Genomic DNA, 6,114 nt, shown 5'->3' on the forward strand with positions numbered 1-6,114 from the left:
TTCCCTATTACAACTAAATGGGTTTTTTAAAATGCAAAACGTGAATTCAGATTAAATATGACCTAGGTCTGAAAGAGACGCTAGCATGTCTGATTTCCAAAATTTAACAAGGCACTAAGAAATATTTTCAGTTGTCAAACCACCCACTTGCAGGTCTGTGCTCTCTGCAGTTTTTCAATTATTCTTCTCATTATGAACTCACAGCATATAGACAAAGCCTTTATCCAGCATAGATCTCCATGCAGTAGTTGAAAGAGATACAGTGTTTTCACTCTAGCTGTTTATTTAGCTTTACTGAATCTAAACACAGGCACTTCAGAAATAAATGCCTTTAATCTGTCTCGGAATCCTGGCTAAATGACAGGTAGTATAGTTAATACACAGATTAACATATGATATTATAAGTGTACCTTTCATGACTATTGCTGTGTCAGAGAATATGACAATCCATTTTCTAAACTATTTTCACATTTTGCAGGTTATAATTATTCTAGTAAATTGCTGTTTTTACATCATATTCTGTGTAATCTATAATTAAATTTAATATCCTAAGATTGCTGGTGTCTAGTTTGTCTATCTCCTGGATTCTTTTTTCTGTACCATGTAAAGGATGAATTAACTATGTCAAAAAATGTGCCTCCTTGGATCTTACACTGAATTACTAATCTGTAACAATAGTATTAAAATTCAACACTACACAAAGCAAAAGATGTAGTACAGATTTTATACCAATTTAGTAATTTAGTTCACATGGTGAGCTCTGCTTGTTACTATGCTAGAGAGGTATTTTTTTAAATTAGAACTATAATATGGAAACAGCCCTGTCGTCTCGCATCTTTATTTTTTTTGGCCTGGCTCCCTTTTTACTTTACACTGATTTTACGCCAGACAACTCCATGAATGTCCAGGCCGTTGCTCCCAGTATGTACTGGCATAGGAAGGAAACTGGGCTGTGTCTTAAAGCCAATAAACCCATGTTGCCTCCATGTAGAACCGCTTCAGAAGCGATTCCAGGTTAGCAGATTAGTTATATACAATTTCTCAAATGCATCTCTGTGTCTTACTTAACAAGCAGAAGCAAACGCATTTTATTTGAAATGTGTCTCAAACAATGAGGCCCACATCCTTCAAGATTACAGTCACTGAACTCCCACTGAAACGAACCCTTGAATTCCTCATGTGAATTCCGGCAACGAAATACCCTTTCAGGAATGGTCTAACGGCCCTGGGCTCTCTCCAGTCTGAGCTTTAGAAAGTTAAGGAGTAGGTGGTGCAGGACGGGGCCTTGCTGAAAAAAAGCCGCAAAAAAATTAAAGTAAGGTTAAGCTAGCTCGTTCTCACCGCTTTAATCTCGGTCCACGCACAGTGATTTAACTATTCACCGGCTTGTTCTCGTTCTCCTCTTTTCTCTATGCAATGTGGAATACAATTGTGTATGTTAAGTGAAGAAATGAATCTGCATACCAGTACAATAAATGATTGATATTGTTCATACTGTGCACTTGAACCCCTGGATTTTGCCTTACTTTAACATTTTAAAAATGTAAAGGTAAAGAAAAAAACCCCCAAACCTGTATGTAAAAAATATGATGTGGCTGTTTGCCAAAATCATTACAGTGGAAGCTAAAGCGTTTAAAGTGTTTTGACAAAAATTCATCACAGAAACTGCAATCTGTCTTCCTGAACGTAAGTAAAGTCACCTGGCACAGATCTGTTCTGAAGCCAACCTCCTCCTACTGCTGCTGTTGCCCACCAGCTGGCTCTGCTGCGGAGCACGACACAGACAGTGGGTCTCACTCCCCCCCAGGCAGATGTTTCCTCCAATAACTTCTCATAAATAAAATTTGGATTAAAAGACAGCAATTTAAAAACCCAGTTCTAGCAAAGGTGTCTCCTATGTCAGTGCAAAGCAAAGCGTAGCAAATATGGGTAAGTCAAAACCGCTGTAAAAACTCCAGGTTTTAAAATCTCCAAAACACTCCTGGGCAGAGCTCTTAAAAATGTCAGGGTTGGGGCAGAGCAAGTCTTGGCATAACGAGAGAGGTGACAATAGGGAAGACTGCAAGCTTCTTTCTTCTGGTAGCCATTTGGTGACCAAAAAAAAAAAGGTTGAAAGTAAAATAGTAGCATACACAAAAATTAATTACATGAGGTAGTGCAGCTATGCCATACTCCTGCTAAACAGAGAAACTGGCTGACAGGTAGCTACGTGGAAATCTACTTTACTGAAGTTGTTAACAATTTTACAGTCTAAAATTGCGTATTTTATTTAAATAAATACTCAAATTAATAAGCACTCAAGCTAATAAATACTCAAACACAGTCCTACAAACTGCAAACAAGCAAGCTGTGCAAAATTTTAACCCCTTCTAGTATAAATGTATACAGTTGAAAACTTAACAAAATGTTTCCTATTCAAATCAAGTAGGGTGGTTTTCCATTCATTTTAAAGCACAAAGCAGCACACTTTTACTAATGCTCAAAGAGGGAAAGAAAAAAAATCCAGTAACTATTAGACCCTTTAAAAAATGCAGTATTTGCTGACAGATGTAAAGCTTAACAGTCTGGAGTCAGGCAGGGCGAGTGCCTGCTTCCAGCTTTGCCCACCACACAGTCCATCAGCACACCCCGGGGGCCACACCTAATCCGAAGTCCCCAACGCCACCCAGCTGGCAGCCGTGGTACAAACCACTGCCCATTATGGAGAATATCATGCCAATTTTCACCAACAATTTAATCGGGATCGAACACAGGCCTTGACGCGAGCGATTTGGCTTTCGTTCCTTGCTGTGCTGTTCTGTCCTGACCAGTTCATGCACTGGTATCACAGCACCGGTCTAATCCCCCTCTGTTCCCAACTTAGTTATGCACCTTTAAAAAGATAATCCACACAAGCTTACGGAATTTCTAAGCAGTGTATTCCATGTGCAACTGTCAAATACAGATCAGGATGCTGAGACCCGGCCGTGCTTTTATATAAGAAAAACCTTGTCTGACAAAAACACGCACACGCTGCTGCTAAACTCCACTTAAAGTGGGATTAAGTCTTTGTTTCATTAGACATTAGCTTTTTCTGAATAACTTCCATTTGACATCTTGTGCATTTATACTAAGCCCTCATCATAATCATGGTTGCAGTCACTGGCGGTGGAGGCATACCGGAACCCACACCTACTTGCTGTGTCTACGAGGAGGCTCAGAATCCATATTTAGGCACCCAAATGTATGTGGCCTGATTTTCTGAAGTGCTGAGCACCTCCAAATCCCTCTGAAATCAACTGAAGTTGTTCTGCACCAATTAAAAGCAGGGCAATGCGCCAAAATCCCAAAGATAATTTTATTTTACTGTGTAATATATTATCACATAAAAGATTGAGGGGTTTACCTCGGTTAAAGTGGGGTTACACGTTTAGCAGCTACAACACAAGATGCTCCCTGGAGTTAGATAAAGGTACAAATTTCCTTGCAATTCAGTGTCTTTACTTATGTGTTTCTCAGCATGTGAAAAAAAGGAAAGATAACCGAGCAGTTCATGTGCCAATGAACTTGGCAGCCAGTATGGCCAGGTAAGAACCCATACTTCCCTCACATAGTCTCATCGTCTGCTTGCAAAGTAGATCCTCAATTTGATAAATAATAGCAATATTCTCAACAGCAGCTGAAATATTCAAAAGGAGGGAATTCCCAGAAATAGGAGAACCAAAGATTGACAGCAGTTCTGGTATCATAGCAAAGAGGTAATGCAAGTAATCTCTTTCATTTGCAACTTCAAATTATTTTCATAACTTGTTTATAAGCCTCTACTATAATACAATACCACTTTTACAGCACAGAATTGATCTAAGAAACGGTAACAGACAGGTTCAAAGACAGTAAATCATCAACTGAAATAAAAAGGGTAATTTCAAGATTTAGTCAAGCAGACAAGATGTTCTTTTTAGTTGAAAACAGACAACGAATCCTCCTTTGCGAGTGCCTCTGAGCTGAGTTCATGGAAGCACTGACACCTTTGACTGACAGGCGATGCAAAAGTCATTTTTAAAAAGGCACTTGGATTCCAGGAAAGTTTTCCTTGTGATCCATGAAAATTAAAATTGCCTCTGCAACCCTATTGACTCCTTTTGCGATCTCCAATGTATACCATCACCTTTTCTTACTCACTCCTCCACTTTCTTGTCCCTCCAACTTCATCTCCATAAAATTATTAAGCCTCAAAGCAGTACCTTTTTCATACTCCCCTTTACACTGTGGCTCACCGGCAATCTGAGGTAGGTCCAGGAATGCAACAGCCCCAGGGCAGCATGTTTAACGTGGATACTATCTCCCACCATCTCTGCTACGTTTGGAATAAAGCAGCTGTGACGACTATGCTTTATGTTGGCCTGTAATAAGTGTCAACAATACGCAGCTGTTGAGCATGCTTATGGATTGGGCACCTCTGGGGATTGAGGGGTATTTTATGCCGCTTTCAGGACAGTCGCATCCTCATGGGCATTTAGGAACAGGTTCTTTTGGAATTTCTGAGCCCAGCCAGACACCACCTGGGTCACGCAGTTGCTGTAAAGCTACTTCCTCTTCTCCTTTTCCCAAGTTCAGCTGTCATGTGCTGCTACTTCAGTAACAAATAATTAAACTGTATTTAGGTGAAACAAAAACTTGAGATGTTCAAGATTCACCTCTTCATAGCAATGTCCCTCTCCTGTCCCTAACAAGTCTAATAACTCTTTTCATGAAGGAAATGAATCCAAGCTGGACTATTCCATTCTCCTGCAGAAGTGGACAGCTAGATCCGAGTGAAGTTCTTTCGCTTAACTAAGTCTAAATATTAGGAAATATTTTATAAACTATCCAGTAACATATAACTCTTTAAAACGCTATATGCCATTTCTAAAACCTGCATCACCACATTGTATACATCTTGTCAAGACAGAATGTTCAGAATCTAAAAGCAACTAACACGCACAATTTGCAATGGATATCATCAGTAAAGGTAAGATAAAATAGACTCTATTCTTATTATAGATGTTCATTAAAATTTAAAATGTGCTTTCTGGTTCTATCACTGTTTTGTTGTCACTTTACAATTAATAATTCATTTAGCTATGGACAGTAAACAGGTAGAAGAAGATACTTCAGAAGCAATACCTGTTTCTGCAAGTAATAAATGTTCTGTTTGTGAATAAATACCCAGTACCTATTTACAAGACAGGCTTTAAGAGGCCTCCCTTCAATATTCTGACCTTATCAAATAAAGCAAAAGCCCCCACCCTTAAAGGACATGTTCCAGTAATTCTGATGGTTTAGAAAAGAGCTTCAGTCCCTGAAAGGTTCACTATGAATTAAAGCGAGTTTCTCCTGGACACAAAGTTGGCCTGAATCTCTCTGATGAGTAAAGCAATGAAGGAAAGTCAAAGTTCTTTTCATTTTTTAATTTTAGGTCAAGAAGCAGTATTAATTTTAAACTGCGAAAGCACTTGAAATTCTTTAACTACTTTTGCATAGGAACCCACTGCCTTTTGCTGTGGAAGAGCAACATTTCTGAACTGAGATCTGAAAAGGTTACTTTCTAAACAAAGGACGTACGCAGGCAAAGTAATATTAGAGTGGTGGTTGAGCCAAAGAATAGTGGGTCTGTGTGTTTTAAGCCATATAATGGACTTCTGGGATTTACTATGCCAGCAGGCATTACATCTGAGCACCGACGTACCTATTGCCAAAATATTTGGGGAAAAAATAATCGTAGCTGGGCTCGGCTTAACCCCCCTTTTCTCCACTGCCCCTTCCTTTTCCATCTCACCCTACCCACACCAAAAAAATACCTCTGCTTTCAATATCTAAAAAATACATTAAATAGCATGTAGAATTATAACAAAAAAACCCATGCTAGATTAAAAAAAAGGAGTATTATTACTATTATTTTATATGCCAGGAAGAGAGATGAATTAAGAATATGTGGCAGCCAGCAGTGCTTCTTAGTCCCTAAAGCCAAGTATAGACTTGATCCTAACTTAATGTTGAGACTGGGAAAGGGCCTCTTTTCTTGATCTCTTCCACCTGTGCCCCACGCAGCCCCTATGTTTTGTGAGCTGAAAGGAATGGGCCAGGCTCTCTGCT

At 39.3% G+C, this 6,114-nt stretch overlaps 1 protein-coding gene across 1 annotated transcript in view; it reads left to right on the top strand.

Annotated features, from left to right (window-relative positions):
- The window catches only part of CALB1 (calbindin 1, 28kDa), a 17,326-nt gene extending 16,506 nt beyond the window's left edge, over window positions 1-820 (top strand). Inside the window, exon 10 of the mRNA XM_009891859.1 lies at window positions 1-820. This exon is cut by the window's left edge and continues 540 nt beyond it. The gene's annotated coding sequence lies outside the window, so the exon portion shown is untranslated.
- The last annotated feature ends 5,294 nt before the right edge of the window (window positions 821-6,114 follow it).

The sequence above is a fragment of the Charadrius vociferus genome, unplaced genomic scaffold (assembly GCF_000708025.1).
Source record: "Charadrius vociferus isolate BGI_N301 unplaced genomic scaffold, ASM70802v2 scaffold15, whole genome shotgun sequence".
In the NCBI taxonomy this organism is placed as follows: Eukaryota; Metazoa; Chordata; class Aves; order Charadriiformes; family Charadriidae; genus Charadrius; species Charadrius vociferus.